Consider the following 17,810-nt stretch of genomic DNA (forward strand, 5'->3'; position numbering starts at 1 on the left):
ATGAACTGTTCATTTATATGCTCATCAGTCATGTTATGGATTGTGATATGCTGTCTGTATCACTGACTCAGTCTGCAGCAACATGCAACTTGGCCAAAGCAAGTGATTCCTACTATAGATAAGTGCTGTTTGAGCCAGGACTGCTGCAGATCTTAGCATTTTGCTGTGTCTAATGTTCAAAACTGCTACATGCCATGCATTCTGTAGAGTCTTACAATTAAATGTGCAGTATCCTGCAGGTACATCTATAAATCATGATACTGTCTTGCCTGTATGCAGTTACGTCTTATTACCTCCTAATTTGTTTTCCTAGCTACATTTACATCGTTTACTGCAGTCATTCGGATGAACTGGATACCATGCAATGCTGCTTGCCCTGCTGTTGCATACATTTGTTTGAACTGCCCAAAATCTGACCTTGGCTACTAAGCATGCAAAATATGCAAAATGATGCTGCTGTTGCCTACAGTGCAAGCTGACTATAAATTAATGAACACCTGCAGTGGACTGTATTTAAAAACTAAGTGCATATTTGTTTACACCAAATAGAGAAGAAAGGAAAATACATATCAGACAGGTTTGCAGTGGCAACATTACAAAACTAAGGAAGCACTGAAAAGTCCTGAAAAAAAATCTGTATAATATATGTGTATATAGTGTGTGTGTTTGTCTGTGTGGGTGCGTGTATGTGTACATATATACACATATATATATATATATATATATATATATATATATATATATATATATATATATATATGTGTGTGTGTGTGTGTGTGTGTGTGTGTGTGTGTGTGTGTGTGTGTGTTCTGTACCAAATAACATAACCAGAACAGAAAATAATAAGGAATAGTTTATCACAGAACTATTAAGTTAATAAATGTGTTGAATGAAGGCTACTTTTAAAAATTAGGAATAAATATATGTAACGCCAACTGTGCTGCAGCAGGAAACATTGACAATATAATCTCCATATCTGAAACTAAAAGCAAAAGCATACTTTTGTTACACATCCACTGGTTAAAGTGGTCAGTCCCTAGGATCAACATTGGATGTCTTCCAGTTTTGAACAATAGAGGAGTTTCAGTATCCTCCGCATTTCTGCTAAAGACAATGTTTGAATCTAAAAGCTGTAAGGTAGCTGATAAGGAAATACTGATGACAACTCCAAGGTAAAGGCAAATGTTTAAGCCAGAAGGTAATCATCATCTGTCCAGGAAGGAAATTGTTGTGAAAGCAAATGGATGGGTAGAAACTGGAAAGTACTGCATACTGCCAAGTTCTATTCAGTGGTCTATTGTTAGCATAAATAAACCCATATTTTATGGATGTGTGATCCATGACAGGCCACAAAATTAACACACAAGAGCTTACACGCACACTCTCACACACACGCATACACACATCCACACACATATACACATATAAATATAAGCTTCATACTATAACTATCTCATCATATAAACACAAGCTTCGTACTATAACTATCTCAGGCACTTTCAGATGTGGAAGTTTAAGAAGAGAACATCTGCATTAAAGACCATGGTTCTGCTCTACTCAGGCACTCTGCCTGATAGCATAGCCCATACAGATACTCAGACATAGCAAAGATACACACACACACACACACACACACACACACACACACACACACACACACACACACACACACACACACACACATACACACACACAAATGCAGGCACATACATGCACACAGGCATAGATACAGCCAGTACTTGCATAACTGTGTATTCACAATCTCTTCAGTTAAACTCATCACAGGATAGATACCTCAGGCAGATCATAGACCCACTTGTAGCTTATCTTTGTACAGACACACACCCATACACATACTATACTGCTCCCTTTGTAGTATGAACCTGATAACTTCTATACTATGCAAGTTCCTGAACTGAGCAGTGCACCAGGCTAATTATACCCTAGCTACATTTATATAAAAAGGAAAAGTTTGACTGGTACAAAAAGCACCTTGCACAGCTCTACATACTAAGCATTATGGAACATGCATACACACACACACACACACACACACACACACACACACACACACACACACACACACACACACACACACACACACACACACACACACACACACACACACACACACACACACACACACACACACACACACACACACACACACACAAAAACTGCCCCAACAAAGCATTCAGTTACCTGCACAGTATAAGACAGAAGATGAAGTACAGCATTGAGCTTAGTAAATTTCTACCTACAACTCACTAGGTATACAGGAAGGGTACTTTTTTTAAACACACACACACACACACACACACACACACACACACACACACACACACACACACACACACACACACACAGGATTGAGCCTGATAGATTTTCTACCTGCACCAAGTAGGCCCATTTGTTCCACTGGAAAAGTAACTGGGGCTTCCCCTAGCTTTTCTGTCAGGGAATGCCAATCAGCTCATGTACTCTGTGCTGAGATTCAGGTGGTAGGAAGCAGGTTGACTTGCTGATCATGGGGGTGGTCTTCCCTCTCCACTGGTGGACAACTCCCCTCCCAGTGGAGGCTCTTCAGAGGTCTGCTGTGTGCTACTCTTTGAGGGGAACCATGCCCCCCCCCCATGTTGAATTCCCATCTACTTATTGTACAGCTGCATTTGGCAGCACAGGCTTGAGTTCAGCAGGGCAAAACAGTTAGTGGTCTGTCCCAATTTAAGTTCTCCAAGTCTTTTAGGTTTCTAATACTATGACGGGAATGGATCCCATTCCAAAGTCAAAGTATGATTAAAGTTCATGAGATTAGTATTGTTTTAATCTTTGATGTTAGACAAAAGTGCTCTTTGCAGCATCTGCAATGTGCCCAGGACTGACTCCTTCTGTAATTCATACAGTTACTTGTGTCAGTAACATATCTAAATCCATCTGTAAATTCCTTTTTATGAGACTCGTTGCTCCTACTACTGTTAGAACTGTCTGGGTATCCTTCTTCCACATTGCCCTCCTTCCTGGTATTTTATGACTTAGTGTCTCTCTGTACATAAGATAATGTAATCAGTATGTGTAGTAATTACTTTTGTCTTCTTTTCATGGACTACTATATCTGTTTTTTCTCACATCTATTTTTTCAACTGTTGGTAATGGATAATCAAATGTGATATGAACTTCATAATTTTCTATAATGCTTTGTGGCTTATGTCCAGTGCTTCTAAGCTTATTCAATATTATAATGTTTGCACAATCCCCAATGCAACAGTCTTGCCACATTATTATACCTTTCAGTATACAGTCCTCTGTTATTAGTTTATCACACCCAGAAGCAAGATGTGTGACTATTTCCAATTCTGTTTTACAAAATCTGCCTTTGTCTGTTTCTCCAACATGTTAGTGTTCTTAAAATGGCAACACTTATACTTGCAGCAAGCTAATGGACTTTGTGAACCAAAGTGCACATAGCCCACTACCCTGGGCCGCCAATATTAATCTTTCGTCTTTTGGTTTAAATTCACCTCTCCTTAGCCATTCTTCTGTTAGATCCTGATTGACATGAGGTTGTTCCGAAGAGTTTTCTGTACTTGCAACTATATTTATGCATTTTCCACATTTCTTACCTTCTCATCTGATCCTTCACCTTATTTCTTTCGTTTTGTTTTTTTCTGGCACATTCAGTTGCTACCTAATTTTTGTCCACTTCTTGTTTGATTTCCATTCCTGCTTGACACAGATATGTTTCTGCTAAACTAAGTAGGGGAGTCATCGTAGACTTGTACTCATCATGTTTTAAAACTTTTACTATGTTTGGATCTTGTGAAGTCAGCAGATATGTATGCAGTCCTATGATTGCAGATCTATGCATGTAATCAATTGTGAGAGGGCCCGTACCTCCTTCAGAAAGGAAAATATATAATCTTAGTACACACACTGGGTTTTATAAATCATAAGCATGCAACATTTTTCTTGTTTCCCAACTGATCTAACACCTTTTGGGGGCAGTTAATTATCCTAAAACTGTAAGTTAGAACAAGAAGAGCAAATTGGTTTATAGATTGTACTTTGTTCCTACATGTCAGGGCTATTTTCAGCATTAATTTTAGTCTTCTAAAATATTACACAGTTTTATTCACATTTGTTCATGTTTTATTGTTGATCCTTCATCATTTCCCTCTTAAGAAGGAGTATTGTTTTTCCTATTGTTAACCAGATTGGTGTCTGACTGAGGTGTGCATATAAATAGTTCTTACTCAGAGCTAAATATTCATGTAAAGATGTAATACTTTTAGCCAGAAGTTAGGTACTGCATCTGGGCCTGGGGTTTTCCAGTTAGGATATTTTCTTAATTTTGTTTCAGTTTCTCTGGCCATTACTTCATCCCATTTCATATCCTGTATATTTGAACTTCTTATTCTTTCTTTTACTTCTTCTATCCATTTAGCATATTTGTTATGTTCCCCGTGGTCTTCATAGTCTCCAAAATGTGTCTATTTTGTCTTTCTTGGTGCTGTTTCTATTCCTTTTGCATCGTTTCCCTATTTTCTATAAAACTTTTTTGGGTTATCAATAAATTGCTTATTTTGTACATTTCCTTTATATTTATCTGCATATCTTCTAAGTTTTTGTACCTATGCTCATATCTTTAGTTTATTATTTGCAATGGTGTATGATAGATCCTCGTCTGTTCTGATACTGCACATTGCTTTTATCGTGTATATCAATCTGATTATTTTTGTTTATCTGTTCCCTCTTCTGTACTCTTCTAACAGTGACATTTCTTGTCTTAACTGTTTTATAGTTTTCTTTATTTGACACTTCCATGATGGTATTTGATTTCTCCCCTTCATTTTCCTTACTGCTCTGTGTTTTTGTGGTAAGACTTTATCTGTCATTAATTTAGCTACATATTAATATATCCTGTTAACTTCTGTTATACTGCATGGATTTCTATGAACTATCTTGTTTACTGTGTTCATTTGTTTTATCAAACGTCTAACATTTTGGGTCTTATTGACTTTCTGTAATCTTTTTCTTCCATTGATCTTAATATGTCTTAGGTTTATAGGTTTATAGGTAGGTACTAGGCTATCTGCCAGAAGGCATTTATAAGTCTAGCCGGAATGTGTTGGCTTTCGCTGCCCCCTTAGATTAGTTCCCTGTACCTCTGTCCAGCAGAGCCATTGAAGTGATCCTTGGGGTAAACTTTCTGTTTCCCATCCACTCGTCAAGGTTTCTCTTGAAGAGGGTTAGCAAGGAGCTCTGCCTAATGTAGATTGAAATCTTGTTCCAGAGCATGGGAAGTCTCTGGGACAGGAATCTATCCCTCCAGCACGTCCTATTTATTGTTGTGATGAGGTTGAGATCCCTGTAGCGTGTGACTTGAGGGGATATGGTTTTCTTTAGGTGGAGCATGTCCATCAATTCTGGGTTGGACATAGCCTTGAACATCAGGCAGAGATCATCTCTGAGTAGGCGGTATGCAACCGAGTACAGCTGGAGTTTCTTCAGTCGAGCTGCATCTGCTTGAGGCCAGTGATCCTCTTGGTGAGGTACTTCTGTGGTCTTTCCAGTTGTTGCAGGTGTCTTGTAAGGTACATCCCAAATGGGGCATTGTACTCTATGATGGGTCTGATGAGTGATGCGTAGAGGGGCCCAATAACGTCTTTTGATCTGGATGCAAACCCTTTTGTGATTAGGTGGGCCACGTAGAAGGATTTTCTAACCACTTTGGCAATGTGATTATCAAAGGAGAGGTTACTATTTACTTGGGTCCTCAGATCCCTTATTACGTCTTCCGTATTTAGGGGGCTACCACCCATGTGGTAGTTTGTGGGTACTTTGTTTTTTCCAAAGGGGATGACTATGCACTTTTTGGCATTTAGCTTGAGGCCATGGTTTTGACACCAGGTATCTGTCTCAGTGAGACCCTTTTGGAGGATGTTTGTGTCAGACGGAGAGTCAATTATAGCCCCTAGTTTGCAGTGATCTGTGAACTTGGTCAGCCTCCTGTGCTTGTCTGTACCTCTGAGAAGTATATGCCAAACAGGAGGGATCCTAGGACTGAGCCCTGGGAAATGCCACTTGCAACCGGTTTAGAGTCAGACCTAACAGATCTATCGCTGTCTTTTAAATTAAGCAACTCTTCCCTTAGATAATTTTCTTGTAAACTAAGGGCACATTCCTTGTCTCAGTTTTCTGCAGACATTCTAAAGAAAGTTCCAGAACATCTTCCTGTGACATATTCTCTTCAGCTTCATCCTGTGTCATCCATTGCTCTTTCATATGGGAACTCACTGACCTGTCACTCCACAACAATGGCTGTGTCATATTTGCCTCAGTTGCCTGTTCCTTCCCTTGCTATGCAACCCCAACTGAAAGCTCCAAAGTATCTTCATAGGGCAACTGATCAGATGCTTCCTGCTCCACTTGTTTGTCCTTAACTTAGGGACTCGTTGTTCTAGCATGCTGTGATGTTATCAGAGTTAGATCTTCTACATTAAATTCTTCACTTTGGAGGTAATCCATAACTGCAGTTTCTACTTCTTTAACTTCTCCATTACTAATCCTCTTTTCTACTTCCCCTTTTTCTTCATATTTATTTATTTTTGCATTGTGAAATTTTCCATAGCTGGATGCCTTTGCCTGTATTTCTCTTCAAATATCTTTTGTGCTGCTTTTTTGTATTGATTCATTTTGCTTTCTCATTTGCATAAATACTGCACTATAATAAATCTCTTTTCTTTCCTGTGTCCATATTTCTTCTCCAGATGTTTCTCACTCCTCCCGTTTCTCCATACTTGGGGGACTAATTGTTGCATCATGCTGTGACATAACCCATGTTAGACTTTCCACACTAAATCCTTCCCTCAGCAGGCATTCCATAACTGCAGCTATTATTTTTTAACTTCTACTTTACTAATTAATTATATGATCCCCCTTTGTGATCTTATTTTTTGTATTGTGAAAGGTTCCTTATCTGGGTACCTTTGCCTGTATTTCTCTTCAACTATCTTTGGAGCTGCTTTTTTGCATTGATTAATTTGGCTTTCTCTATTTCATAAATATTGCAATGTCAGAAAAATATTCATTTTTATATATGTCTAATGCTTATTAGAAGCTAAAAGGGTTAACACATTTTCATTCTATTTTATGTACAGCTTAATTCTGTATGAAATTATAAGATGATTTTTCAAACCACAGTATGCTTTCTGAAACTGCAAGATGCACCCTGACCTAGTATTTGCTAGCACAGCAAAATTCATGTTTATGCCTTTTGGAAATGTACTGAGAAGCTGGTGATTATCTGCTAGGTCAGGAAAATGTATGAATAGTGTATGAATAGAACAATACTGTTTTCTATAATATGATTGAATATGAACAATCAGCTCTGTTCGTATTATGAGAACATGCACAGCTGCGGAAAAGAAGAGATACATGAAACAAAAGACTGCTTGAAGAATCTGTACTTGCTTTGTGCTCGAATTAGCCATAGCACCTTGAATGGTAACATAACATAGTGGGAAGCTGTATCAAACCGGTGGTCACCAAGGCCACGTTGTTTTTCTTAGGAAGTTTTTCATAAAATTGATAGTGCAAGCAGAAAATCATGAACAAACAGCTGCTATGTAATGATGATGTTAAAACTTGTGATTTGTTACGTCAGCTTGGTAGGCAATGTCTTATTAGAAAATGTATAAAAATATCTGCACTTCCTGATTCTAGTTAGACAAACTCTGTATTAGCACGTTTTTGTCTCCTTGCTGCAAGATTGAAGTGCCTTAACCTGAACCTACCGTGTATTGATCATTTTTAAAGTTTATTTTTCCTATGACAGATTGGTCCTTCGAGCCGGAAAACTCTCACTCTAGCTCAGGTCAGATGGGCCTGGTGGCATGAAACCATACGGGGAAGAGGCCACATTGGTTCTTCTGCTCTGAAAGACCTCCAACTGAATTGTCGTTCAAAAGAGGCCAGCCACTGTTTCTGATCTGCGATTGGAGGACGAGCCAACAGTTCCGGTGAGACGATCAATCACGGAGGCTCAGGTAAGGAGGAATTTACCTTTTCTTTGTTTCAGATCAGGGACTTGTTACAGTATTTGTTTTTGTCAGGGAGATTTTATGTAAATAAGGGACAAAAAAAGATTGCTGTCTTGTCATAGATCAGGGAAACAGGATAGGTAGGCAGTTATTCTAGATAAACTGTGAAGAAGTGAAAATCATGGTACCACATGATAAAAAGGGTTACGTAACAATTTCTAACTAAGTTAAGACAACATGGGAAATAAGTGCACAAAAAGTTCCCGAGATCCGCCTTTAACCGAAGACGAGAAATATATGCAGTTACAGCGTGCCAATAACGTTAGGTATTATACAAAATGGGTTAATAAATACAAATTTGATGGCAAATTAGATAAACCTTCACTTATCAAACTTGTCAAACAACTTAAAAGAGACGCAAAAGGTCAGGTAAAAAAGCAACGTCAATTGGGAGTTCCTCAGGCACACAGGTGGCTTGAGGAAGCAAACCGCAGGGAACAAAAGAATAAAAATTCAAAAGCAATGTTTTTAGATAAAGAAGACAATAACTTTGTAATAGCATCCGCCCCCTCCGCTTCCCTTACCAGAATATGAAGCGAGTGGACAAGCTGATCCACCTCCGCTATATCCGGCTGTCCCTGCAAAATCAAAACCGTTTGTCAGAGATCCTGTCGAGACTAGGTCTCGAACACGCAGCTTAAGAGGGGATATTGAATTGTATGAAATAAATAAAAATTCACGAGCTATGAGTGAAGAAGAGATATGTCCACTCATAGAAGTACCAAATCCACAAGCAGGACAGGCAGGACAGGACCCAACTCTTCTAGTATATAGACCGTGGACACTGGAAGACATCCAGAAAGCCACAGAGGGAATTCCCCATCCGAAAGTTAATTTTAGAAAATTCTTAGAAGACTTACAGGGCATGAGGCTAAGTTACCATTTAAATGTAGAGGAAGTAGAGAAAGTAGTCAGACAAATCGTAGGTGCAGATTGGCACATGATCAGTGGCAACTGGAATCCCCGTGACGCAGAACATAGGCCACTCCCACATAGTAATGCAGAACTGGATAACAGAGTGAAAGGTCTGACAGACCGAATCTCTGAGAAATGGAAGCCTAGGGCTGACTGGACTTGCATTAATCAATGCATACAACAAGAAGGTGAAACTGTTGATAGATATTATGCCAGATTATTAGAGTGTTTTAATAACCATTGTGGAATGCAGGTACCTGAGGACCAAACACATGATTCCCCATATGAGCAGCAATTAAAGAATGCATTTTTGAAAGGCAGTATTGCACCCATTAGCAGCTTTATTACAAAGCACATGGTAGATCATCATACAAGTAGATTACAGTCATTACTTGAATGTGCAAGACATGCCGAAAGGCATTTTAATAGCAAAAAGAAAAAGAAAACTCAAGTATTTGCAGTAGAAAACGGATCAGAAGTCTTTGCAGTACAGACCGGGAAGAAGGGTAAGAAAAATGTCCAAGGAAACAAACAATCTGATAAGCGATCAGAGGAGTTTGAAGAGAGAAAGAAAAGGGGTGAATGTTTTAAATGCGGAAAAAAGGGACATTTAGCAAGGGATTGCAGGCAAAATAAAAAGGTAACCAGGGAAGACAAGGAGGGTTAGGACTGACTATATGATAGTCAAGAATCACTAGAAGGGAATAATCAAGAAAAGACAAATGCAAATGTGATAGAAGGAGTAGAGAATGTGATGGAAGAAATAGAGGATATGCATGAAATCACAGATAATGAAGAAAATGAAATTTTAGACTTGGCATTATTGAGCCTAGAGCTCTACTTAGCAGACACAAAACCGGAAGTTACACTTCTGGTAGAGGGGAGGGAAGTTAAATTCCTGTGTGACTCAGGGGCTTCACAGACCTTGATACATCCTTCCAAACTACCAGAAAATTCAGAATCACTTGATTACATATTAGTGAAAGCAGCTAATGGGCAGCTGTATCGGGAGCCACTCTCCCACAACATAGCAATAACTGACCCTGTTTCAGGGATGACCCAGAAAAGCAAAATTGTTGTTTCTGCAAAATGCCCAATAAATCTTTTGGGCAGAGACCTAATGCAGATATTTGGCATAGCAGTAGTTCCAACTATGCAGGGTATGGAAGCACAGCGACAAATGGATACTTTTGTGGTGCGACCGGAGGGTGAAACATTTTATTGGTACAGCCAGGACTTGGTTACGACTGGTCCAGGGGCAGTAACTGAAGAACTGATGAACGTAGCCATCAGTAAATCCCCCTCCCTTGACACTGATAAACAGCATTTGTTGCATTGCACTCTATATTACTGTAGCAAACCAGGACCTGATAAAGAATATGAGCAAGAACTGTTTAGAAACCATGCTAACAGATTAGTATTGCGTAATCTGTACTGGGACACAGAAGGAAACAGTGTGGTTAGCTGTTCATTGCCCCAGGAATTCCTAGTGCTTTACAAATCTAATCGATTACCACATGTTAGTTTAACTAAAGATAAAAATGTGAAGTGGGCAGACCTAGGAGAAAAAGTCACAAGGTGGGAAAAACAGACAGAATTAGAACTTTCAGAACAGGGAGTACAAAAGCAGAAGTTGAATTGGATAACACAGACACACCCAGCTGTGCACTTGCAGGCAAGTGAGGACAGCTGAGTAGCACTCTTACTAGAAGAAGAGGAAAAAGCCTTATGAGACATACCAGAGACTCTCTGGTCAACAGGAAAATCAGATGTAGGACTTATTCGTACAGCAGGACCAGTCACTATCATGGCAAAGTCAGCATTCAGACCTCAAAAGAGACAGTATCCCTTAAGAAAGGATGCAGAAGTAGGAATCAAACCTATAATAGCAGCCTTACTTAAGGAAGGAGTATTGATAGAATCTCCTGATTCACCATGTAATACACCCTTATTTCCTGTTAGGAAAGCAAATGAAGAATGGCGTATGGTCCAAGATTTACAAGCTGTAAATGACGCAGTTATACCTAGAGCACCTACGGTGCCAGATCCACACACTTTATTAAATTATTTGAAACCTCAACAGAAGTATTTTTCTGTGGTAGATATTAACAATGCGTTTTTCTCAATACCGATACACCCTGACAGCCAACATTGGTTTGCATATACATTTCAGGGAAAAAGGTATACATACACGCGACTACCACAGGGATATTGTGAGAGTCCGACAATTTTCGCACAGGAAATGGCAAGTAACCTGGTGGGATTTATCCCACTGAAAGGCAGCCAGATTTTACTTTATGTAGACGACATTCTGCTGGCAGCTCCCACCCAGCAAGAATGCAGAGAAGATACCATAGCATTACTACAATTTCTAGCTACTCAAGGACACAAAGTAAACAAGAACAAACTGCAACTTTGGAAAAAGCAGGTTAAATACCTGGGATATGTAATATCCAAAGAAGGCAGAATATTAGATGAAGACAGAAAAACAGCAATATTACAAGCACCCAAACCAACTACCAAGAAGGAAATGATGTCCTTCCTAGGTACGACTAATTTTTGTCGGAGTTGGATTCCAAACTATGCCTTGGAATCTGCTCCACTAACCAACTTAATATTCAAGAAGCCTATGGCAGCACAAGATTTATTACAATGGACACCAGAAGCAGAATCAGCTTTCTGCAAATTGAAACAACTGATAGCATCCTCATTAGTTTTAGGATTACCGAACTATCATAAACGATTCTTCCAAACTGTAGATTGTAAGCAAGGTTATATGACATCAGTGTTAACACAGCAACATGGGGACAAACAACGCCCCATAGCTTACTATTCATCACAGCTAGACCCAGTGGCACGATCCTTGCCCCACTGTGTACAAGCAGTAGTCACAGCTGCAATGGCAGTGCAGGCTTCAGCCTCAGTAGTGTTATTCCACCCTCTCACATTGAGAGTGCCTCATGCAGTCGCGATTATTTTACTGCAAGAAAAAGTAGCATATCTTTCTCCTGCTAGACATCTTTCCTGTATGACTATACTGTTGAGCCAACCTCATATGACAATTGAACGATGCACAACTTTGAATCCTTCAACCTTGCTCCCAACCCCTGCAGATGGCAAACCACACTGCTGCCTGCAGGAGATTGAGCAAAAGACACTGCCTAGAAAAAATTTCACGGATGTTCCCTTGGATGATGCCGAGGTGACATACTATGTGGACGGCTCGTGTAGGAGGGGTCCTACAGGACAGAATCTAGTGGGGTATGCAGTAGTTTCTGATACTGAGATTTTAGAAGCAAAGTCTTTACCACACAACTTATCTGCACAAGCAGCAGAATTGATTGCTTTAACAAGGGCATGTACCTTGGCAAAGGATAAACGTGTGAACATTTTTACTGACAGCCAGTACGCTTTTTCTACTGTACATGTTTTTGCGCAGCAGTGGAAAAATAGAGGAATGATAACATCTACTGGTAAACCAATTAATCATGAGCAATTTATTTTAGATTTGTTAGACTCTATTCAGTTACCTCAAAAAGTAGCTATTTGCAAATGCGTAGCTCACACCAAACAGGATAGGATTTCAAAAGGTAATGCGAGAGCTGATACAGCTGCAAAGCTTCAGCTTCAGAAGTATTTCTTTTGAATGAGGAATTACAACCATCTGAGATTTTAGATTTAGAAATGTTAAAAACAACGCAGACACTTACTACAAATGTAGAAAAACAAAAATGGATAAAACGAGGAGCAATTCTTCAGAAAGGGCTGTACATCTCCAAAGAAAGAAAACCAATTTTGCCATCTAACTTGTTTAGATATGCAGCTTTGTTGAGCCATGGGCAGTGCCATGTCTCAACAGGGGGGATGGTACAGTTAGTGAATCGAGTGTTTACGACGTATGGATTTACAAACTACACATAAAAATTTTGTGCAGCATGCCATGTTTGTAACAAGCATCATGCACAGGGGGCACTGAAACCTAAGCAAGGGAGTTTCCCTACACCACCGTATCCATTCCATACGATCTGTATGGATTTTATAGAGCTAAACAAATGTGAAAATAAAAAGTACTGTCTTGTCATTATAGATATGTTTTCCAAATGGGTGGAAGCTTTTCCGAATAAAAATCCAGATGCAGCTACTGTTGCAAAAGTCCTCGTTAAAGAAATTATTCCTAGATTTGGCATACCGGAAAAGATCTATAGTGACAATGGCACACACTTTGTAAATCAAACCATACAACAATTGAGCCATTATTTCGGGATTTCTCTGAAAAACCATTGTGCATACCACCCCCAATCTGCAGGATTAGTAGAGAGGCATAATGGAGTTCTGAAAAATAAGCTTAGGAAATTGATTAGTGAGACACCAAAGAACTGGGTGCACTGTCTGCCTCTGGCACTGTTGAGTATGAGAACTGTTCCAAATGTAAAAGGGTTAACTCCTTTTGAAATACTGTTTGGGAGGGCATATTATACACCTCAGTGGAAACCTCTCATGCCTGCAGACCAGGAGGCTGACAGTTCACTTGCAGAGTATATGAGGCGATTTTTGAATAACAAACTTCTGCAGTTAAATTCTGTTTCAGATAAAGAACAAGCCAGACCATTGGAAGCGGCAGTAGCCTCAGGCACGTGGGTGTGGGTGAAGGTCGTGAAGAAAAGGAATTGGAGTTCTCCAAAGTGGGAAGGACCGTACCAAGTGCTACTGTCAACACCCACTGCAGTCAAGATCACAGAGCGAGCGTCCTGGATTCATCTGACACACTGTAAATTGGTTAAGAACTTTGAACTGGACAAAAACCTTGTTACTGTTGTACAACGAGAACAAAATGACCAGGTATAGAGTAAACAGGGATGCAGAACAACCTCTGAAAAATTGCATGATCATCCTGTTAGCTATACTGATAACAATGATCTTTTTGCTGTGGCCTTTCCTTTTCCCAACCACATGAGTTGAACTGAACAAACGTGATGCATTACTCATAGACTGGCATCCAAACTTTAACACTTACCAAGCAATTAAATATGTGTATGCTGAGACTTTTAATGTTGCAAACTGCTGGATTTGCACAGCTATACCAACACCATATGGGGGATTATTAATGACTGCTGTCCCCTTAGGGGTCAATGAGACCTGGGAAAACTTGATTTTTGATACTACACCTGTGAAATCACAAGACAAAATAGCATTGTACCTACCTGTTACATAAAAAGGAATTTTATGTTTTTATAAAAATGACACTATTCAGGTGGGTTGGAGCAATTGCAATGTGACTGTTTCTTATAAATGTTATATTAAGGCTAATAAGGTAGAAACTATCTGTGATGCAAACTATGGCTCATATCTTGAAAAAATGAAAAAGACTGTTAGTGAAATACAACATAATCCTGTTCTTTTTAAGCAACTTTCTATTATTGACAAGAAAATGTTTCATGCAGGGCGAGCATATATCAATACTAAAGTAGAGAATTGTTATTTTGTTTGTGGGGAAAAAGGCATACAAATGGCTACCTGAGAATTGGTCCAGCAGTTGTTTTTTGGGTTACCTGGTTCCGGCCATACGACACACTGCAGCTTTGCCTCAGGGAAAAATTTGAAACATCAGAGAGGTCAGCAGTAAACCTAGAAGTCCAATCAAGAGACCCGAGAATCCAGTGGGATGAATCGAAGCAGGGTGGAGAAACCATAACTCCGTGAAAAACAAAGATAAACTGACACATGGACTTGAGTGACACTATTATATCATGGGCAGGCATAGCCCCTGCATATGGCGCAGTGAAATCGATTTGAGAACTGAGAAAACTGTCCAAACTTCTCGAAGTTATGAGCAATGCAACTTTTTCTGCTCTCGAATTAGTGACTGATGAACTAAATGCTATGAGAACTGTGGTGCTTCAAAACCGCATGGCTCTTGACTTCACTCTAGTGGCGAGAGGTGGTACGTGCACTTTAATCAAAGAAGAATGATGTTCGTATAATCCTGACAACCAGCATGAGATAAACGACCATCTTGAGGTGATCCAGCAAGTGTCGACCATGACCAAACCAGGCCCAAACCCTCTGACAGACTTTTTCCAGAATTTGTTTGGGGGGTGGGGTTCCATCCTAATGAATATCCTGATTGCCATTTGTGTGGGATTACTCCTATTAGGAGCATGCATTTGTTGTGGTATTCCCTGCATGAAAAAGTTAATCAAAGATTTTAGAGACATATCAGTTTCTGAGACTTTGTATCAAAGCACTGAAATTGAAGAGTTGTTAAAAACTGAAATGCTTTCATAAGTCTAAACTAAATGATGCTCTTAACTGCAAATCTGGAATGGAAGAGGTTAGGAGAAGAAGTAAACTGTTTATGCTTTTGAAAATAGAATAAAAAGTATTAACAGGGGGGAAATGTCAGAAAAACATTCATTTTTATGTATGTCTAATGCTTATTAGAAGCTAAAAGGGTTAACACATTTTCATTCTATTTTATGTACAGCTTAATTCTGTATGAAATTTTAAGATGATTTTTCAAACCACAGTATGCTTTCTGAAACTGCAAGATGCACCCTGACCTAGTATTTGCTAGCACAGAAAAATTCATGTTTATGCCTTTTGGAAATGTACTGAGAAGCAGGTGATTATCTGCTAGGTCAGGAAAATGTATGAATAGTGTATGAATAGAACAATACTGTTTTCTATAATATGATTGAATATGAACAATCAGCTCTGTTCGTGTTATGAGAACATGCACAGCTGCGGAAAAGAAGAGATACATGAAACAAAAGACTGCTTGAAGAATCTGTACTTGCTTTGTGCTCGAATTAGCCATAGTACCTTGAATGGTAACATAACATAGTGGGAAGCTGTATCAAACCGGTGGTCACCAAGGCCATGTTGTTTTTCTTAGGAAGTTTTTCATAAAATTGATAGTGCAAGCAGAAAATCATGAACAAACAGCTGCTATGTAATGATGATGTTAAAACTTGTGATTTGTTACGTCAGCTTGGTAGGCAATGTCTTATTAGAAAATGTATAAAAATATCTGCACTTCCTGATTCTAGTTAGACAAACTCTGTATTAGCACGTTTTTGTCTCCTTGCTGCAAGATTAAAGTGCCTTAACCTGAACCTACCGTGTATTGATCATTTTTAAAGTTTATTTTTCCTATGACATGCACCATATCAGATTTCTCTTTCTTTCCCATGTCCATGTTTCTTTTTTATACCTTTCAAAAATCTATAGATTCTGTTCTTTATATTTTCACATTTTCTTAGCTGCTTCTTTTTATAAATGGCCTAAGGTTTCTTCTTCTATATAATGTTTTTTTTATGAATCTGTTGTATTAATGAACAGAGATTTGCATTTGAAACTTTTGACAGTTTTTCTTGTGGAAGTATTTTTCTTTCCTCTAATTTCTCTCTTAATCTTTTTGCATATCTTCTAGCTGCACATTTTGGGCTTCTTGCATAGTAGTAACAATACATAATTTCTTTCTTATCCTCAGTTGTCCACTCTGTCATCTTTATGGCACTTTTTTGGCCTGTCAGTTTTTGTGTTTTTTGTGGACTACTACTTCCTTCTATAACAATGGGGTAATCTTCTCCTGAGCCTGGTCTAACCCCATTTTAAGAATGTTGCCATGTCTTGAGCATTTTACATTGTCATTTTTTCCAGTCCTGGCACCAGTGTACCTACCAGGATTGGACACTTTTTTATCCTGGGTCTTGTGCATCCAACTGTCTTTTTTATTTTTTACCTACTCCTGTCTATGATACAAGCTATATAAAATACAGTCTATATATCAGTGTTGTCTTGGTGAGATTTTGTAAAAACAGGGTCCACCTCATGAAGGTATTCACTAAGACTTGAGTTTGAGTTCAGTTCCAGCAATACTATTCCTGCTAGTTGTCACCCATGTAGCCATCCAGGGCCACCCCCCAAAGATGGATGAGCTGGCACTGCCTGCTCACTGCCATTCTCCCCTGTCAACTCCTGCAGGTGCCCCAGCTGCTCCTAAAACTTGTGCCGCCTGTGACATACTATGGGCTTTATGTTTCCATGCAACGGAGCTCACTGCAGTAAAGCTCACTTATGAGATGAACTGAAGACACTGAGCACATTTTTTTGCAATAAATGAGACGTCAGGAAAGGGACTAAAAGTAACAGCCTCTTCCTGATGAAAGTGGTGAGATATAACGGTAATATTTAAAGTTAAGTAACTGCTTACAAACTACCACAGAATTAATTGAGAAAAATGTAAGTCTGTGCATTGCAGGGCTAGTGTCTACAGAAGAAAAATGGAAGAGTATTGAATGCCAATGAAAACTGGAGTACTAAAAGCCTTAAATAACACCTCTGCTGTTCTCTAGAGCAGTTATTGACTAGAACAGTACTTAATATGTGGAAGATACTAGACCATAGAATTTACTTTACTGTAAAGTTTGTTAAAAGATAATTCCCAAAAGTTACAAGTTACGGAGTTACATCTGCTAGTACTCTGAATACCTAGAACATTCATCGCAGTGACATGTTCAAATGTTTGTGTGTCTGGTACTACCCCCCCCCTATTATTTTCTTGGCCAGTGGGTCTTCCATGAAGGCAATCATATAGATGTTGTGTCTCACTGTAAAACCTTTGCTAGTTATAATTCAGTCATATGCTAGCTTTACCACAATTAACATTTGTGCATAAAATGTTATACTCCTCAGATTGTTCCTCACTATCCAGCTAGCTTGCCACTCTCTGTATTGCTAAGAATAAATTTTGGAGAGGCATGTTACTCACTTTTTGTTAGTGAGTTGGACTCA

Source organism: Protopterus annectens, chromosome 2.part2 (assembly GCF_019279795.1).
Source record: "Protopterus annectens isolate FY-2018-M chromosome 2.part2, PAN1.0, whole genome shotgun sequence".
Taxonomy (NCBI): Eukaryota; Metazoa; Chordata; order Ceratodontiformes; family Protopteridae; genus Protopterus; species Protopterus annectens.